Raw genomic sequence first — 21,177 nt, forward strand, 5'->3', positions numbered from 1 at the left:
AGCCACCTTCCCAGCCCTCCACTGGTCTTTTTAAAATCTTGTTCCCACATTGGTATTAAATCCTTAAATTGAAATATTGCCTGTCTTTGCTTGCTAGGATTTCTTTTATTTTTCCTTTCATTCACACGCGGAGTTGTTCCAGAAGTTAAGCATGTATAAAAACTGTAGGGCACTTACAAAAATGCTTAATGGTAGAGGGCTTGTTGAGCATGCATGAAACCCTGGTTCGATTCCTCAGTACCACATAATCAGAAAAAGCCAGAAGTGGCTCTGTAGCTCTAGTAGTAGAGTGCTAGCCTTGAGCAAAAGCAGCTCAGGCCCTGAGTTCAAGCCCTAGGACTGCCCCCCCCCCCAAAAAAAATGCTTAAATTAAAAAATTAGCTGGGCACTACTGGCTCACACCTTTAATCTAGTTATCAAGAGGTTGAGATCAAAGGATTGCAATTTGAAGCCAAGCTTGAGCAGAAAAGTCTGTGAGACTTTTATCTCTGAAATAACTAGCAAAAAGCTGAGATAGAGATGTGGCTCAAATAATAGAATGCCAGCTCTGAGTAAGCAAGCTAAGGGAGACTGATAGTCCCTGGGTTCAGACCTCAGCACTAGCAAAAAATAAAATGCAAGTCAATTGCGAGGTGGCTTAGTGCTAAAACAGTCACTTAGCATGCATAAGGCTTTTGGTTCAGCCTCCTGGGTGCAAAATAACAGCAAGTTTTCACGGCTATATCAGAGACTTAGATCTGTTAGGAACGGGTTAGGTGGAGTCAGTTTAGGAAATTCTTTGCAGGACCTTTGTTCCTAGGAGAGATCTTAGGAATTTGTACATTGATAAATCATGCACGAATTAGAAACTGAGGAGGAAAACATTTTATTGTGCAAATACAGGAAGGAGCCTTCCTGAACTAGGAAATATTTACTGGACCCTGGTAATATGCTTCTGGAACTGATGTAGGAAGTTGACTCAGGTCTACCTAAATTTTGGGAATCTGGTTTGATATGAGGAGTGAGAATCAAGCTTTTCTGGAGAATGAACTGTCCTCATTACAAAGGGATTCTTCTTTCTTCAAGTTAGGATTACCAGAAGAGAAAAATGTCTACTTAGGTGGAATGAAGTCTTTGGCCTTAGAAAATTTTACCTGAGTTATCAATAAAACTTCTTCCAGAATGTCTTCAATAAAACCTAGTGTAATGAAAACTAGGTCCTAATAGAGAAGTGTGTTAGACAGTTTTCCATCACTGAGAAAAAAATATGTGAGATAACCAGCTTAAAAGAAGTCAAGTCAGGTGCTGGTGGCTCACACTTGTAGTCCTAGCTACTCAGGAGACTGATTGAGACCTGAGGATTGTGGTTTGAAGCCAGCCTACGCAGGAAAGTCTATGAGACTCTTATCTCTAATGACCAAAAATGGTAAGTGGAGCTGTGGCTTAAGTGGTAGAGCACTAGGCTTGAGAAAAAAACAAACAAACTCAGGGACAGCATCCAGGTCCTGAATTCAAGCCCTATAACTGACAAAAAAAAAAAAAAAAAAGAAGAAGAGGAAGAGGAGGAGGGCTGGGAAGGTGGCTTAGTGATAGAGTGCTTGCCTAGCATGTATGAAGCCCTGGTTTCTATTCCTTAATACCACATAACCAGAAAAAGCCAGAAGTGGCACTATGGCTCCAGTGGTAGAGTGCTAGCCTCGAGCTTTTAAGAGAAGCTCAGGGACAGTGCTCAGCCCTGAGTTCAAGTCCCGGGACTGTCAAAAAAAAAAAAAAGGAGAAAAGAAGTCAATCACCAATGGTAAGGTGTAATTTTGTGACTGAGGGTTTCAGAAATTTCTTCTGTCCATGCTGAATTCCACTTAACTCCATTGCGCTTGGGCCTGTGGTGAGGCAGAATATGGCGGAGAGCACATGGTAGCACAAACCTACTCACCTCATGGCAGTCAGGAAGCCATGAGGTGAAAGGATCAGGATCCTAGTATTCTCAAGGGCAGTCCCCCAGTGACCTAACTTCTTTCTGCCATCTCCCAATCATGCTAGACGCTGGCAACCAAACCTTCAACACATGGCCTTTCAGGGGACATTTACTATCTAAGCCATCATCAGGATGTTTAATATCCTAACTAGAAGTTACCAGACAGGTGAAGAAAGTTATCAACCAGTATGTTGACAACCAGTATGTGATTCTTTTTTAATAGATTTCTCATCTGATACTGATATTTTTAAACCTTTGTTGCATTTATGTTATAAATTGTTCAGTAAATGTAGTTTCCTTGATCTCTGGTTATAGCATATGTCAGTTGTCATAAGTTTATTCCAGGTCAGGAATAAGGCCTCTTCTGTTAAGCAGTTTCTCCTAAGTCAGTTAAGAGACATTTAGGAACTCTTCCAACACCCAAGCTGAAAATTCTGGATTCTTCTCTGATTAAAACCATCACAGCAGTTAGCAAACAATGACCCAAAAGTTTTCAGTGTAGTCGTAGTCCTATGAAACCTTCAGAAAACATCTTGAAACAGTACTTTCAAGTAGATCCAAATAAAGTGTGTGGTTTGGAGGAAAAAAAATTTTTTTTGAAGGCAAGCTATCAAAACTTGCTTCCCAGGACTACAACCATGTGATTCAGGAGAATTTAGACAATGTCTCCTACTGTAAAATGGAAGAAATGAATATCTCACCAGATAAATGAAAATCTCACCAGACAGCCTTGGCATTTAACACTGACAGAGTCAGAGCCCATGGAAGTCTGAAGAAACATAGTTTACTTACTGTTAGGGTTGAAATCTGCTTAGGTCATCCCATGAAAGCCATTAACACAAAAGTTAACATGGCTTTAAAATTTTAATTCTCCAAACCCTAGGTTTTTAGAAAAACTACGGTTTAATGTACACTGTTTCCCAAAGGTTGCCAAAGATAGTTCATACATTTAATACTAAACACTTTTGAACGAAAGATGTTTTGGACAGAATATGTTTTATATTTACTGATTCTAATTTATTTTTTTGTAACTACAGGAATGAATGTACATTATTAACTTAGTAAGAACAACAGCTAAATGACCCACCAACCTAACATACAGTGATAACAGAACGAGGAAGGTTTGGCTTCCCTAGAAGTGGATACATGCCAGATTGATCTTCAGGAAATTGTATTAGGTATTATAACTATGAGATAATCCTCTTGTGTATTTGAATGTTAACTGTTTTGTAGTTTCTAGAAACAAGTTGCTTACATGCAACCAGGATATCTCCCTGTTGAGAATGTAAGCCTAGAGTAGGACCAGGAAGGAAAAACTAGCATAAGAATCCAAAATACCTCACTGGATTATCTTCCCTGTGTTCCTACATTAAAACCATTTTGAGTTCTGGGAAATGTAGGGTAAAGTAAAAAAATAATCCTCAGCCATAATCAGGCTTTGTAGAGCTTCCCAGGAAGTACTGCTTTAGCAGTAAGCACTATAACCAGTCTGTTAGAAACAAGGCAGCAAAGCCAAAAAGTAGCTTCAGAATCAAGTTAGAAAGTAACTACAGACTTCAGTAGTTGCATAAGAATAATGAGCAACGGCTTTGGCCCCACCCTATTCTCAAGTCTGGCTTCTAGAGACAGCTCTGAATCTCTGCTTTATCCGCAAAGGCCTAAAAGCCAATGAAATCGCCTTTTCTTTCCTTAATGTAATTTCTTTTTTCTTTTCCCAGTCTTATTTTAATAATTCAAAAAGAACTAGAGCTTAACTAATTCTCCCCCAAATGTATGAAGGGAGTGAAAAATCAAAGGATGACATTCAGTCTCTGAAATCTTGAGAAGCTGACATAATGTCACGCTATTAATTAGTTGAAGTTCTTAAGATAGGAAAATTTCAAGAACAGAATATAAATAGGAATTAAAGGAAAATAAATGCTAAGCAGGTGTCAGAAAATGTTTTCTGAAGTGCATAGTCAATATCTAGACCAGTGAAAAGGGTAAGAATACAGAAGGAATCCTAAGGTCAATGGATCCTAAGATCAATGGTTAGGTACTTTCCTAAGGGAACAGGATACTGTCTCCCATTGTAAGACAAGTTGCTGTGTTTCAGTTCTTAGTCTCCACCTTTATAGGCAAGGTGTATTTTAGATGGTCATTTACCCGTGAAAGGGAGAGCCTAAACAGAACAAAATTAGTGTTAAGCTTAACTCGAATCCCAAAGTTTAAGAAATAGACATGTTTGGGGGAAAATTAATGTGGAGGTCAGAGTGGAAGCAGATGTGAGTGGGTCCAGCAGAAGGAAACATGGCTGCCCAAAATATCCGAGTCCATTGGCAAGTTTGGCATGGCCCTAGCTGTGGCAGCAGGCGTGGTGAACTCTGCCTTACATAATGTGGACGCTGGGCGCAGGGCTGTCATCTTGACCGATTCCGTGGTGTTCAGACATTGTGGTAGGAGGAGGGTACAGAAACCAATGATCTTGGCCTGCCGCTCTCGGCCAAGTAATGAGCCCGTCATCACCGGGAGCAAAGGTTTGCAGAACGTCAGGATCACACTGCGCAGCGTCTTCCGGCCGGTCGCGAGCCCGCTCTCTCGCATCTACACTAGCGTCGGAGAGGACTATGATGAGCGTGTGCTGCCATCCATCACCACAGAGATCCTCAAGCCTGTGGTGGCTTGCTCTGATGCCAGAGAACGGATCACCCAGAGAGAGCTGGTCTCCAGGCAGGTGAGCGATGACCTCACAGAGCGAGCAGCAACCTTTGGGCTCATCCTGGATGACGTGGCCCTCACATACCTGACCTTCGGGAAGGAATTCACAGAAGCAGTGGAAGCCAAACAGGTGGCTCAGCAGGAAGCAGAGAGGGCCAGATTTGTGGTGGAAAAGGCTGAGCAGCAGCAGAAGGCGGCCATCATCCCTGCAGAGGGCGACTCCCTGGCCACGGCAGGTGATGGCCTGATTGAGCTGCGCGGAGGACTTTGCATACCAGCTCTGCCGCCCACCGAACATCACTTACCTGCCTTCAGGGCAGTCTGTGCTGCTCCAGCTGCCCAGCGAGGCCTGCCCTGCCTGTACTTCCTTGGGCCAACTAGACCCCAGCCCTTAAGATTCTGAGCAGCATCCCAGAAATCACTGTGAACAATTTAATGATTGACTTAAAATTAAGAAAATAAATCACTTCCAATCTTTAAAAAAAAAAAGAAATAGACATGTTTTTCTAAATGTGATCAGTTTTCCCTTATATGGTGATGGCTATCATTGTGTCTCATAGCCTCACAGTAGCACAGGACTTTGAGCATAGCCATGTTACAAAGGAGCCTGCTTCAACCTGCTTCCTGTCAGATAAGGGGGCCAACTAACATAGTTTCCAAGCTCAGTTCATAAATTATCAGAATAAAATACTAGAGCTGGGCATAAGCAGATAGTAAAATAGGATTATTGATATTATGTATTCACCAAGGACTGTGATTGGGCCTTTAGTTTCTCTTTCACTTGCTCTCCACTGGTTTTCTGTTTCAGCAGTAATTAGACTTTCAGGTTCTGTTGATTTACAGGGTGCAGGTGGAGGAGAGATGAAAAGGGGAAAGCCATGAATTTGATTGATTGCTCAAGTAGAATAAGATGAAACTGTCAGTTTAAAAGATGATAAGCTAAACACAAAACTTTTAATGCTATTTTGCTTTATATTAAAGAAATTTTAGGTTTATGTGATTTTTGTTCTGTTTTTAGAACTATAGCTAAAAATTGGCACAGACTCCAAAATAACTGATTTGGAGTCTCTGGTAGGTGCTATTTTAACATCTTGTAAAAAATGAGAGAGATGGATGCTAGTGGCTCATGCTTGTAATCTTAGACTGAAATCTGAGGTTTGAAATTAGAAGCTAACCTGGACAGCAAAGTCTGTGAGAGTCTTCAAACGGCCAGAGGTGGGAGGGTGGCTCAAGTAGGAGAGTGCCAGCCTTCAGGGGGTAAGCGAAAAAGCCAAGCACGAGCGTGACTCTGCACCCCTGGCACCAAGTCGAGAAAGAAGGAATAAAAAGCAGGATCTGGATAGGTAAGGCAGAGGACTTGGGCAAGGGCATGTTTAGGAAAAAACTTCAGAGCTTCTAACTTCCATCTTTGCATTCTACCTGTCAGATCTTTCAAAAGATTATCCTTTCTCAGTTATTTAGATGATGACAGATCCTGCAGTGAGGATCTTTGTGTATACATAGGACCTTGCATCCTGCCTTCATATTCGATCTTCCCATATTTGAGGCTACTTTGCTCTTAGTAGAGGCCTGAATTTCTCATTTAGTGTCAACAGAAACAATCTAAGAAGGCTGTGACCACCACTACCCCATTAAGGTTTATGTCACCCTAGAAAATAGCAACAATAGACTTAGAAGGATTGTTATTTATAGCAGAAAGCTAATGATGATAATATATAGGGCCATGCATCGATGACTTGCCTATAATCCTAGGTACTCAAGAAGCTGAGATTTGAGGATTGAAGTTTGAAGCTGGTTCAGGTAGGAAAGTCCATGAGATTCTTATATCCAATTAATCACAGAAAAAGCTGTGCTGTGGCTCAAATGGTAGAGTGATAGCCTTGAGCAACAAGAATACAGGGACAGTGCACAGGCCCAGAGTTCAAGCCCCAGAATCAGCAAAAAAGCACATACACACGTATAGAGGATGCTCTTAGTTGAATTTTTTGGTTAATAGACTTTATCATGAAATCCTTTTAACACAAAGCTTTGGATTAAAAATCTTTACCAACTTTAAAAACAACTTTTAGCTTACTTCTTTGTGTGATAGCCTACGGTCTTGAAAGCACTCCAACTGTGTCTTTCTTTGTGTTTGCTTAACTTTCCCCACTGCTACCTCAGCACCAAATGTACCCCTCCTTGTCTTCACACCTGTCTCCCCAAGACTGCACCCTTCTATGTTCCCACCCCCAGACGCAGTGCTCCTCAAGTCTTTTCACATGGGCCTGAGATGAATGGGCACAAAGAGATGTGATGACTGAGTTGAATCTTCATCAAATCTGTAGTTGCCATTTAGTGAGGAAAAAGAGCAACAGCAGCAGATCTAGATTAGAATCACAGCCCTGCATGAGATTCTTGATCCCAGGCAACTTTCTTTAGTTTTCTCATCTGAAAATAGGGATGGCATATCCAATTCACACGGAGTAATAAGGAGTAAATAGAATTTATGAGAAAGTTTAAAAGTCATCTATGTTTTAGAGACTTAAGAACCAAATAACTGGGTCAAGTGCAGGATTCTTTACTTACTAATTGTGTAACTTTGAGTAGCTTAATGTCTCAGTGCATTCTTTACTTCATTTGTAAAAAAAACAAAAACGAGGTGATAATATAATAGTACCCATCTCAGTAGGCATACTGGGGACCAAAATGAAATAACTGGTTTCTCTTGGAGCGATAACTGGCAGAGTCAAAGGTTTGCTGCTGCTATTATCATTGCTGTTAGGAACTGTCTCCTTAGGAAGCTGAAACCAGTAACCATGTAGCAATTTACAAGTAATAAAAAGCAGGAACCAATTAAGTGCTAAATTGAGTACAGCACAATACAATTGCTGTGAAGAATTTCAGCAAAGAGGTCAGAGGGACCCAGAGACATCAGAAAATTTTTATTATTGTGAGATAGCCTGTGCTATTTGGAATTTGCAGTCTTCCTGTCTCAAAAGCTAGGATTAAGGGGCTGGGAAGGTGGCTCAGTGGTAGAGTGCTTGCCTTGCATGCCTGAGGCCCTGGGTTCAATTCCTCGGCACCACATAAGCAAAAAGAAAAAAGCCGGAAGTGGAGCTGTGGCTCAAGTGGAAGTGCACTAGCCTTGAGCTGAAGAGCTGAGGGACAGCACCCAGGCCCAGAGTTCAGGCCCCATGACTCGACCCCCTCCCCCCCCCAAAAAAAAGCTAGGATTACAAACAGGTACTACAATGTCTAGCTTGAAAGGTTTTTGTTTTGTTTTATTTTTGTACCAGTACTGGGGCGTCAACTCAGGGTCTCATACTCTTACTTGGCTTTGTGTGTGTATGTGTGTGTGTGTCAGTCATGGGGTCTGAACTCTGGGCCTGGGCACTGTCCCTCAGCTCTTCAGCTTAAGGCAAGTGCTCTACCACTTGAGCCATAGCCCCACTTCCAGCTTTTTCTGCTTATGTGGTGCTGAGGAATCAAACCCAGGGCCTCATGTATGCAAGGCAAGCACTCTACCACTGAGCCACCTTCCCAGCCCTTTCTTGGCTTTTTATGCTCAGGGCCAGAGTCCTCTATTTGAGCTGTACCTCCAGTTTCTGCTTTTTGCTGGTTAAGTCTCAGATTTATCTGCCTAGACTGGCTTCGAACCAAGACTCATGGATCTTAGCCTCCCTCATGAGTAGCTAGTATTGTAGGTATGAGTCACTGACACCTGGCTTTTATTTTGTATTTGTATTTTTCTGAAGTGCTGAGGATTGAACATGGGTCTTACACATGCTAGTGAATCACTGAGCTACAGTTCCCAGTCTTTCAGGAAATTTTAAGCCAAAACTTTAAAAATGGGATAAACTTGAGAAGGATAATGGTATTTTAGGTGGGTTGGAGAAGTCAAATAAATGAAGGAAAAAATAATACCTTTGGGTCTGTGCGAAAGGAGCACATGTTAGGGAATAGTGGGCACACCTCTTCATAGAAGAGGCCTTTATTTTCTCTTGATGAGATTCTATCCAGCTGCTTGTCAGGTTCAGGTACTTGGTAACAAGTTGTTATAAACGGAAAACTGAGGGGAAAAAATGTTGTGTTCCCATGGAAGACAAACAAGGCCAAACATAGCTGGATAAGAGAGCGTAAGGCTGCCAACCAGTGCGGAACCGCACACCTGAACAAACCCCAAGGCTCCCCTGCTCCCTGCGGAGTTGAGGCCAGCAGCAGTTTGTGCAGCATCCCGAGCAGAGCCGTGGAGCCTTTCTGGCTTGACTGAAAAAGAAAATGATATCTGTTGTTTTTACAGGAATCTTTTGCCTGTTTTTGAAGAGAATGGTGAAGATTTTTCTAGAAATGGAAGGGAAAGTGAAGGGAACATAAAGGAACCCTTGTCTTAGCATATTCACATTGTAGGGAATGAGAGCTTTAAAAAATCCACCTTGTCAGGTGTGGTGGCTCACACCTGTAATCCTAGCTACCCAGGAGGCAGAGATCTGAGGATCATGGTTGAAAGCTAGCAGGGAGCAAAAAAAGTCCATGACACTTTTATCTCCAGTGAGCCAGCAAAAAGCCAGAAATGGAGGTATCGCTCAAGTGGTGGGGTGCCAGCCTTGAGTTTAAAAAGGGCAAGCAAGAGAGCAAGACATAAATTCAAGTCACACTATTGGCACCAAACAAAACAAAACAAAATCTAAACTTTTGCCCAAAACAGAATTCATTCCTAGAATTAAAAGGAGTGAAAGTTTCTACTTCATACAAAACTGATTTTTGCCCAACAGGTTTATGTTTATGTCAAGCAGTATTAGCTCAAGAATGGCACAACTAAGAAGACAGACGAGCCATGTGATATTTTATTTTTCCCTCAGAACCCCCAGGCTCACATAGGTTGGTCGGCGAGATGAGGCTCAAATCTTCTGGGTGCAGATGGGTACCTTCCCCTTTGGCTCCTGCCATACTTAATATATAAACCATAGATAGCAGTCATTTTCTGGATAGTGTACCACCACTTGACATACAGTCTAAAGGGAATTTAGAGAAATACCCCTCCATATCAAGATGTTAAGAAAAAATAACCAGGTATTTGGGGCTATGAACCAGGTATATTGGGGCTATGAACATGGAGTAGGTTATTAGGGTCACCTAATTACCATGCTGAGACAGAGGGGAAAAGCCAGCCTCTCTTCACCAATGCTTATGGATGCTATTTTAATAAACAGGAAAAGATAAGGCAAAAGTTTTAACAAACAGTACCCTTACTTCCCCTGTACTCAGGGGAGCAATGGAACAAAAAGCTAAGGGAATTTGGTTCGGAATGTCCCTGAGGAGCTGTAGAAATGTTCTCACCTAGGGATCCAACCCTATGAGAATCAGCTTTCAACCTCCTTTGGGCAAACAGGTCAGAAACCATTGCTGGAGGGGCAAGACTCAGCAAGTCCCTAGTGCCTTGAGTGAGCCCTGGGAGAGATATAGTTACTATGGTAACCGCAACCCATTGGCAGAAACTCAAATGCCACACCTGGATTTGCACCTGGAAATTTAGCCAATTAACTCTGCACAATAGTTAAAACATTGGTTTGATTGAGAGGTGGTTAAACTCATCCTTCCCTTCTGTTCTCTTTTTCATCTCTGGGGAATAATGGAAAATTGCTGGTGCTATTTCTCATTATATTACCAGATGCTCAACTACCCAGCAAGTTCAAATTAAGCAACTATCTCTAGGTAAATCAAAGATTCCTAAGAAATTAATTTTTTCAGCTATCAAAAGCACCACCATAGACATAAATAAATTCAGAACTTCGTAAAATTGCTCTTTACAGAGGAGGGGAGAAAGCCATGGTCATTTTAGTGTTTTTCAAGGGATTTAAAGGATCTCGATATGGCCTGATAGCCCACCTTTTCCAGAGTGCCCTGGAGGAGACATATATAGGGCTGACAAGAGGCCCAGGCCACAGAAGAAGGAAGAATTATATTCCAGGAATAAAGTGCCTCCCCTTCCAGATCAGAACCCTGATGCATTCTTGATTTTGTTTGTTTGTTTTATTTTGGGTCCGGTCGTGGGCCTGAACTCTGAGCCTGGGTGCTGTCCCTCAGCTCTTCAGCTCAAGGCTAGCGCTCTACCACTTGCCACAGCATCACTTCCGGCTTTTTTTTTTTTTTGCATATGGGTGCTGAGGAATCAAACCCAGGGCCTCAAGCATGCAAGTCAAACGCTTTACCACTGAGCCACCTTCCCAGCCCCTGCATTCTTGATTTTGGAGTGGAAGCTTATGGACATTCTATCCTCAAGAAACTATTTGTTTTGGTTTTAGCTTCACATAGGTAATGCACATTTACATTGTCCTTTTCTTTCTTTCTTTCTTTTTCTTTCTTTCTTTCTTTCTTTCTTTCTTTCTTTCTTTCTTTCTTTCTTTCTTTCTTTCTTTCTTTCTCTCTCTCTCTCTCTCTCTTTCCTTCCTTCCTTCTTTCTTTGCCAATCCTGGGGCTTGAACTATTCAGGGCCTGGGCACTGTCCCTGAGCTTCTTTTTGTTCAAGGCTAGCACTCTACAACTTGAGCCACAGTGCCACTTCCAGCTTTTTCTGTTTATGTGGTACTGAGGAATCGAACCCAGTTCTTCATGCATGCTAGGCAAGCACTCTACCACTCAGCCACATTCCCAGCCCTACATTGTCCTGGAGGAGCTTTTTTTGTCTTCACCTCCACAGTAGGGACTGGACAGTTTTATTGAATCTTAAAGATCATTTTAAATCTTATAATTGAAGTTTCCCTTCACCAAACAAACCTATCAGTCCTATTTTCATTCTCTAATCTCATACCCCTTTTGCATTTTTTTAAAAAAATTACTTGCAGGGCTGGGAAGGTGGCTCAGTGGTAGAGCGCTTGCCTTTCATGCCTGAGGCCCTGGATTCCATTCCTCAGCACCACATAAGCCAAAAGAAAAAAGCCGGAAGTGGCACTGTGTCTCAAGTGGTAGAGCGCTAGTCTTGAGCTGAAGAGCTGAGGGACAGCGCCCAGGCCCAGAGTTCAGGCCTCACAACCGGACCCCCCCCAAAAAAATTACTTGCATATGTACCTATATTACCTATATGCACACTATTGGCTTTTATAACATATAGTGCACTTCATTGCTTTTGATTTTTCATCTGAACTTCTTTTACTAGCTTACTAAAGTTTTCTGCCCCGACCAACCATCCAATCAGGAAAGCTTTGACCCTGGGCACCGGGATATCCCAACAAACAAAATATGTAAACAAACCTCATTCAGAACCTTGTAATCTTTGAAGCCTTAAAGTCTTCCGTCCTTACTAAGCTGAAGATGACACTTCACCCTAGTTATTTTGGGAGCCACTCTCTTTAGGGCACTCCTGCATACGTAGTACACTGTTTTGTTAATTTTTGTATCAATTCTCAGGCCACTGACATATCAATTTACTAATTCAAGCTGCTGTGTAGACTTTCAATGATATAATAGGCTGAGTTTGTTAGGTTTTTTTAGTTCCCTAACCAATTGGTGTTTCTCTCTAGATATAACTTCGGGGATAAGTTACAGACAAGACAGTTTTTCAGTGCTATGTTCTTAGAATTCTTCATATGCAGAATGTAGGTGGTGACCAGTTTTTAAAAAGCAGAGCTGTGCAGGAGGAAACAAAATAACTTAGAAGGAAGATACTCTCTACGAAATGCAAATTGAGTGCTCAAGGGATTTTATCCTTGAGTCAGACATCAATTAAGTTATAAAGATACTGACATAAAACCAAGTAGTAATGGACATATTAGAGCGGACAACTCTTGAATCCTTATCTCAATTTCCAGGCATTCTTATCCCAATATCCCGAGCCCTGCCTCCTCTCCACTACTGGTTTAAAGTAGATCTTTTTTCTTTTTTCAGAGTTAGAATTTTACTTTATTTTTCTAAGTTACTTTACTGTTGTTGTTTTAAAGGTGATATACAACAGGGTTACTTTTAAATACCTTAGGTAATAAGTACTTTTTCTTTTCCTTTCTTTCCTTCTTCTTTTTTTTGGTTGGTTGTGGGGCTGGGCTCTGTCCTGCAGCTCTTCAGCTCAAGGCGAGCACTCTACCCCTTGAGCCACAGTGCCACTTCCATTTTCTGGTGGTCAATTGGACATAAGATTCTCATGGACTTTGCTGCCCAGGCTGGTTTTGAAAGATCTCAGCCTCCTAAAGTAGCTAGGATTACAGGCGTGCGCCACCAGCGCCTGGCAATAAGTACATTTTCCATTGTATAATATCAGCTGTTCCCTCATTCTCGCCTATTCCCTCCCTCCCCTCTCCACTCACAGAGTGCTTAGTTCACTTTCCTCCATGGCCTGTGCAGCCAGCGTGCTCCACTGCTGCACATTTGCACCATTTTTCTAAAGGAGACCATTTTTTATTCTCTGAACTTGCACCAAAATGTGAACAGTAGCTCTAGAAATATGTTAGAGCACTGAGCTAACTAGACATGAACAGATAGGCACACCAAGTCTGCCAAGGCAGTGAAGTGCAAGGGAGACACAAGTATTTGGGGAAAGTGCTCTCCTAAAAAGAAAATTGGTTCTGGTGCTATTTTCACTTGCTTGTTGCATGTTTGTTTATCTTTAAGTTAGTCCAAAGGGGTTTCATTGAACATGCCATTTTATGAATAAAATGTATCTTGATTAATGTTACCCCTTCTATCCCAACACCACCCATTTGATGTTTTTTTGTACAGCAGGGTGCCAGTGGCTCACACCTGTAATCCTAGCAACTCAGGAGGCTGGGATCTAAGCATTGCAGTTCGAAGCTGGCCCCAGCAGAAAAGAAGACTGAGAGACTCTTATCTCCAATTAACCACTCAAAAACTGGAAGTGGTATGGTGGCTCAATTGGTAGAGCACTATTTTTGAGCACAAAGAGGCTCAGGGACAGTGTCCCTGAGTTCAAGCCCCACTACTAACAACAAAATAAAATCAATACAAGCATTCAGTGTTTAGAAACATTTACCACTATTTTAGTGGTGAGTTGAATAATAAGGTTTGAGTGAATAATAAGATTTAATCTATGGTCTACACTTATTTATTTATGAGATTATCACACGCTAGCACAGCTGTCCGCCTTCCTTAACCTCACGAATACTGGCGTTATATTCATACGCTACACTATCATTTTTGACCTAACATGTCTTTTTTTTTCCCCATAGTTGTGGGTTTTGAACTCAAGGTCTGGGTGCTGTCCCTGAGCTCTTTTTTGGTTGTTGTTTTGTTTTTTGTTTCTGCCAGTTGTGGGGCCTGCACTCTGGGCCCAGGGCCTGTCCCTGCATTCTTCAGCTCAAGGTGAGCGTTCTACCACTTGAGCCACAGCTTTTTTTTTTTTTTTGTCAGTTGTGGGCCTTGAACTCTGGGCCTGAGCACTGTCCCTCAGCTCTTCAGCTCAAGGCCAGCACTCTACCACTTGAGCTATAGCGCCACTCCCGGTTTTCTGGTGGTTTATTGGAGATAAGAGTCTCACAGACTTTCCTGCCCGGGCTGGCTTTGAACCACAATCCTCAGATCTCAGCCTCCTGAGTAGCTAGGATTACAGGCGTGAGCCACCGGTGCCTGGCTACTTCCAGCTTTTTATGCTTATGTGGTGCTGAGGAATCGAACCTAAGGCCTCATGTATGCAAGACAAGCACTCTATCACTGAGCCATCTTCCCAGACCCTGTCGCTGAGCTGTTTTTGCTCAAAGCTATTGCTCTACCACTTTGAGCCACAGTCCACTTCCAGTTTTCTGGTGGCTAATTAGACATCAGAGTCTCTTGGACTTTCCTGCCTGGGCTGGCTTTGAACCATGATCCTCAAATCTCAGCCTCCTGAGTAGCTAGGATTACAGGCTTGAACTACCAGTACCTAGCTGTGACATGTTTTTTATTTCATTTATTTTTACAACATTCTTAGTCTGTGATGGGGTAGAAATGGAGTCCTTCCTCATGGAGAATTCGAGAAGCATTGGTGTTGGCCAGTATACTGCATCAAAGGCAGTCAGAGAAGCAGAACTAATAATCCTCTAGTTTTAAAATAGCTAAATGGGAGGCCAGTAGGCTGAGATGAATCCAGTACCTTAGATGTCAATGTAAGCAAATAAAAACTCATGACAGTGGAGAAAAACAAAATTTAACCTTAGCCAACCAGATCCCACCAACTCACCTTTATTTAGAGACCTTACCAATCAGGAGCTGCCAACTTCTAACTAGGGACTTTCCACCTCAACCAATCAACTATTTTATCTTGCTCCTGCAAATACCTTATAAAACTTTTCCCCATTGTGGTTTGGCACTTGCTTGATTTTGTGAGTCACTGTTCCTATAAACCCGTGAATATGCCTAAATTTATCTTTTAACATTGGATTGATGGCTTTGTCATTTTATACACCTATCTAGGCAGCCATGACCTCTTCTGGTGGGTGGTTGAGAGGGTTAGAGATTGTGTAAGTACAACACCTAGGACCATGTCTGACATTAAGAGAAGTTATTAGAAGCCAAACAGGCAACAGTTCTTTCCTAATACCCAGTTAGCTCTTGAATAACATAGAATCATTAGGGGTGGTGAATCATTCTTTTAAATCATGCTCATGCAGCCTATTCTGACCAACCCCACGTGCATGAGATGACAGAAGTGTGAGCAGCCTCTTTAAAAGTGTTCAGCTTGCAGATCAGCTATGGGCAAGAGGGCTTAGTGGCTGTGGGATGACAGGGCCAACTTCTGATCAGAGCCTGCTTCCTCTCTCATGTTCCCCTTCCCCATAGGTCCTTTGTGCCTTCCCCACAAAGTCCCAAATGCTTTTATTTCTTACCTATAGCATAAGCATTTTGTATTCCTAATGGAGGGTGAGAAGTAGGGAAGAATAGATCATTCTGGCCATTAAGGTCTAGTTTCCTTCAAGCATCCAAAAGTATGACTGTCATATTAGGCCAGTTAACCTCTTCCTGGCATTACTAATGGGCCCTACTGTGCTAAGAGAGCATCTCTTTCTTTTTTTGACTTATATTACCATACCATTATTATTACAGAGAACAATGTGTGATCTTAAAAAAAAAAGCGGGGGGTGGGGGGGCTTTTAGAGCCAGTGATTTGGAATGGATTTTGAATCTTTTATGGCTTAAGGCAAAATAATTTTTAATTTTAACAATTACTATTAGAAGCAACAATAGTAGAATGGAAAACAGTTTGCGTTCCTTGGTCTAACTCAAATATTCAGGAGAGTAGAGTCAAGGTCTCTAGCAAGCCTTATTTTCCAGGATCCACAGTTCTTTTAGGTGATGGCACTCAGACTACTGATCTGGCTTACTCTCATTCTGAACAAGAAATTTTCTGGCTAGGGCTGGGAAGGTGGCTCAGTGATAGAGTGCTTGGGTTCAGTTTTTCAGCACCATATAATCAGAAAAAGCTGGAAGTAGTATTGTGGCTCAAATGGTAGAGCACCAGCATTGAGCTGAAGAGCTGAGGGACAGCACCCAGGCCAAGAGTTCAGGCCCCATGACCGACAAAAAAAAAGAAAGAAAGAAATTCTCTGGCTAAGGGAGTATGTGCATGTACTGTAGAGAATGAACCCAAGGCCTTGCATTCTAGGCAAGCACTATATCACTGAGTTTTCAGCCTATGATTATTGTTTATTACTGCTACTACTACTACTACTACTACTACTACTACTACTTTGCACCACTTCTAGGGCTTGAACTCAGGCCCTCACAGTCTCACTTGACTTTTTTGATGAAGGTGAGTACTCTACACACACCTCCACTTCTGTCTTTTTGTTGGTTAATTGGAGATAAGAGTGTCAAGGATTTGTCTTCCCTTCCAACAGATCCTCAGATCTCAGCCTCCTGAATAGCTGGGTTATTGGTAGAAGCCTTCAATGTCCAGCTATGATTAGGGTTTTAAATTCAAGCCAATCTGATGTAAAATTCCTTGCTCCCAGTAAATAGGTCCAGAACTAAATTTTTTTTGTCAAGAGTACATTATAGTTTTCTTGACTTTGCTACAAAGATTTAGTTCTGGCAACTCAGTAATTAGTTTGGCATCCCTATGTTTCCTGTGTTCACCCTTCAGCTTAGCTATCATCTCAGAGAAGCTGCCTAGGACCCTCCAAGCGTAGCATGTCACTCCTTCCTCTCAAGACTTCCTCCCAGGGGATTGTAGTAATCTAGTTGCTATTAGTGAACTCTTTTATTCTTACCACCCTTTAGTCCTTAGATGAGTGCCTGCCAGCTCAGTGTACCACGATATAGTCTGTGCTTCTGTGCTTTTTTGGTTTTTAAAGCATTTCTAGATTTTATTTTTATGAACGTCTAGCACATTGCACCATAAACTCGGAGACAGGGACCCTACATTTGCTTAATGTTGTAGTTCTGGCAGTTGGCATGGTGATTAGCTCCTCGTAGCAATTAATTGGTTGGTAAAGGGTTCTATGTTATTCATTCATCTCTCATTGATGGTTATAGCCTCAGTATCTACCTAGTGGGGTATACCAGGTCCTCCACCAGATCTGGTTGCACAGATACACAAGATCTTTATGGAATGAGAGAGAAAAGTAGGACAATAGGTCTGTAGTGAGGCCTACTAAATATAGCCAGTCTTCACCTCACTGGTACATGGAAGCTGTTCCCTGATATAGGCAGACAGCTGATGTTGGTCTAAAAGGGTCAATTTTATCTTATTTGACACATCCCATCCCCTTTATGGGAAAAATTCAAAAGGAAGCTCTAACTCTTTCCCTTCAGCAAGAGGTGACAGTACTTCTATTCTTGTCACCTCCTAGAGGACTGAACATGATGATACAGTTAGATAAATTTAGAAGTTCAGGGCAGTATGCAAGACTTTTTTTCCTCTACCAGATTCTAGGTCATTTTAAGAATCAAGAGCATGGCATGGTAGTGCGTATCTATAGTTCCAGCTGAGGTGGGAGGATTGTTTATGCTCAGGGGTTCAGGACTGTAGTATGTTATGCTGATTGGGTATCTGAACTAAGTTCTGATCAATCCAGTGACTTCCCAGGAACAGAGACCATCATGTTGTCTATACCAATCAGCAGTAGGATCTTGTCTGTCAGTGGCCGCTGCAGTCTAAGCAACAGAATGAGACATTGTCTACTTAAAAAAGAAGATTGAAGGAGAAAGAGGAGGAAATGATTAAGGAGCTGAGATTTCCAGAATGGCAGAGTAACTATCTTAAAGGCCTATAGTAAATGGGAAAATATCCACTCAAGACAGTCTGCTAAATCTCAGATGAGCAGGGAGAGATTGTGGAATCCAAGATTTGAACAAGTACCTTTATTCCTGCCTCCAGCTTCATGTTCTGGACATTATTTCTGCTTGCTATGCAAGCACTTTGTTGCTGAGCTACCCCACAGTCCATATCCTTTATCTTGACTGTATCAATGTCACTATTTTGGTTGTGATGGTGTACCATAGCTTTATAAGATGTCACCATGGGGAAAAGTGGGTAAAGGATTCATGGGACCTCTATTATTTCTTAGAGCTACATGTGAATGTGTCAAAATAAAAAGTGTGATTTTTAAAAATGGGAAAAGATTTTAAAAGACATTTGTTGGTAGAAGATAGACAGATGGCTGATAAGCACATGAAAAAATGCTCCGCACCATTAGTCATTAAAAAATGCAAATCAAAGCCACAATGAGAGAAGATGGCTATAATCTAAAAGTCAGATAAAAACAGGTATGGGAGGAAGGACTGAGGAAGGTCTGGAGGCATGATTTACATGGTACAGCAAAAGCCTACCATGTTAAGGCCCTGAGTTCAAATCCCAGTACCTCAAACACACAAAAAGAATTAGAGATGAGGTGGAGAGATTAAAACCTCGTGTGAATATAAAATGGATACATGTGATTGGAAGACAGTTTGGTAATTCCTTAAAATCATAAACATAGAGTTGCCTATGATGTAATTCTTCTCCCATGTATATACCCCAAGAGAAATGAAAACACACCAAAATCTGTTCCTCAGCAATAAAAAGAATAAAGTATTGATACATTCACTATGAATGTGTGAGCCATCACTCACACATAAAAAACATACTGTATAGTTACATGGTATGTTCAGAGTAGGCAAATCTGTAGAGACTAAGTAGATTAGTAGCTGCCTGAAGTGGTACAGGAGATTGCTATTGAATTTCTGTGATGAGAATGATGAATATTTAAAAACAGAGTGTGGTAATGTTTGTGCAACCTTGTGAACTTATTTTTAAAAAAGCAAGCACTGATTTTTAAGTAGAATGTTAAAATGAATTTTAAGAAAACTGACTTTAAATTTGTCCTTTGAATGGGTCAATGGGTTGGTGAATAAATTATCTCAATACGGATTTTGTTTTGAAGAAATCAAGCTGGAATCCAAGCTATCTATCTATTTGTCTCTTTCTGAAACTTTTTGTTGTTGTTGTTGTTTTTTGTCAGTCGTGGGGCCTGAACTCTGGGCCTGGGCACTGTCCCTCAGCTCTTCAGCTCAAGGCTAGCGCTCTACCACTTGAGCCACAGCGCCACTTCTGGCTTTTTTCTTTTTGCTTATGTGGTATTATGGAATCAAACCCAGAGCCTCATGCATGCAAGGCAAGCACTCTACCACTGAGCCATCTCCCCAGCCCTGAAACTTTTTATTTGGAAACAATTCCAAGTTTGCAGAAAGTTGCAAGTTCCATCACTTGCTTCTTTTGAAGGACACATTCTATCAGCTTTGAGCTAATGCACCTGGCTGGCTCTTCCTGTGCTTGGCCTTCAGGTTGTGGTGCCCCCTTTTCTCCAGTGGTTCTCAACTGGGACATCTGGCACTGTTGACAGACCTGTTTGGTTGAGAGTAGCTCCTGTAGCATCTACTGATTAAGAGGCCCCAGAGGGCTGGGAATGTGGCTCAGTGGTAGGTGCTTGCCTAGCATGATGAAGCCCTGGGGAGGTGTCTCAAACAGCTCCCAGGTCTCACCTAGGCCAACATGCACTTCCAAGTAGGGCAGGGGCTGTTTCCATGAGCACCTTCAGATAGGGCCACCAGTGAAGTTTAGTGTGCACTTTCAGATATGGCTAGGGGTGAAGTTTAGTGTGCACCTTCAGATATGGCTAGGGGTGAAGTTTAGTGTGCACCTTCAGATATGGCTAGGGGTGAAGTTTTTTTCCCCAATTACCCCCCTGTGGTAGGGATTTTCAATAGCAGGCCCAAAGGGAGGCAGGTCAGTGAGCCACAGGGGCAACTTTTGGTTATGAGGGAAAGGCAGATTCCCATCACCTATAATCAGCTAAGGCATTCCAGCCCATCTACTACCATATGATTGGTGTGTATGGGGTTCCCATGGCCTCCAGGAATATAGGAACCACAGGGGAACTTAGCTCTTCTGAAAAGCCTTTGCACAGGAAACCACTAAATGTGTCATGATGGCCATGGGTGTGTATGTGTGTATGGGCGGGGGGTGGGAGGGGGGTGCGGGGGTGTAAAAGGCTCATAAAACTTTCAATTCTTTATTTCCGCATATTCTTGGGTCTAAGAACAATGTCCTGCTCAGAGAAGACATGCAATGATTTGGGGGCAGTATTTAAGTCTCTACTAGGTCCTAGGCACTGTATTGGGACACAGAAATAGTCAAGAGGAAATGTTAATGGGAGTACTGGTGGACTTGACCATCTTCATAAACCTTGGCTATTTTAGCAGCATATCATACACTAAGTACCTTAATAACTCATGTTTATTTCTCCCAGATTAGAACCTGGGAAGTCTAAGATAAAAGTACCTGGTTTGGTCCCTTGTTAAGGTCCTTCTTCCTAGCTTACAAACCTTCTCCTTGTGTCTTCATATGGAAGGGAGGGAGAGAAGAAGGAAGAAGCAACAGAGAGAGAGAGAGAGAGAGAGAGAGAGAGAGAGAGCGCATCACGAAGCCCTCACTTTTACCTACCAAAGGTCCCGCCTTCAAATACTATGATCACATTGGAGGTTGGAGCTTTAACACTTGAGTCTTGAAAGCAGACACCATCCAGTCCATGTCAATTGTTTTTGTTTTTGTTGGTTGTGGGGCTTGAACTCTGGACCTGGGCACTGTCCCTAAGTACTTCAGCTCAAGGCTAGCTCTCTGCCACTTGAGCCACAGCACCACTTCCAGTTTTCTGGTGGTTAATTGGTGATCAGAGTCTCATGGACTTTCCTGCCTGAGCTGGCTTTGAACTGTGATCCTCAGATCTCAGCTTCCCGAGTAGCTAGGATTACAGGCTTGAGCCACTGGTGCTCGGCTTATTTTGTTTGTTTGTTTGTTTTAATCATATCTTTGTAAGTTATCATCAGAAAGTTTTGAGGCAAATAATCTTTGTCTTCAAGAGCAGCAGAGAAACTATCGGTATTGTTTGCCAGAAGGGATAATAGCCATGGGCTTGAGTCAGCCTCTTGGAAAGTCCTTAAGATGTTTAAGTGGATAAGCCATGAAGAACTCAGTAACTGAGAAACAGAATAGCGAAATGGAGGGGAGAAGTTGGAGGTGTGGTTCAGTTGGAAGAGTGCCAGCCAATGAGTGAATGTTATCAGGTACTAAGTTTTAGTCCTGATTTCAA

At 42.1% G+C, this 21,177-nt stretch overlaps 1 pseudogene across 1 annotated transcript; it reads left to right on the top strand.

Moving 5' to 3' along the window:
• Positions 1-4,181: 4,181 nt before the first annotated feature.
• LOC105990162 lies at positions 4,182-5,062 on the top strand (annotated as a pseudogene). The gene has a single exon (XR_001175290.1). The product of XR_001175290.1 is annotated as a prohibitin pseudogene (transcript).
• The last annotated feature ends 16,115 nt before the right edge of the window (positions 5,063-21,177 follow it).

Source organism: Dipodomys ordii, unplaced genomic scaffold (genome assembly GCF_000151885.1).
Source record: "Dipodomys ordii isolate 6190 unplaced genomic scaffold, Dord_2.0 Scaffold63, whole genome shotgun sequence".
Taxonomy (NCBI): Eukaryota; Metazoa; Chordata; class Mammalia; order Rodentia; family Heteromyidae; genus Dipodomys; species Dipodomys ordii.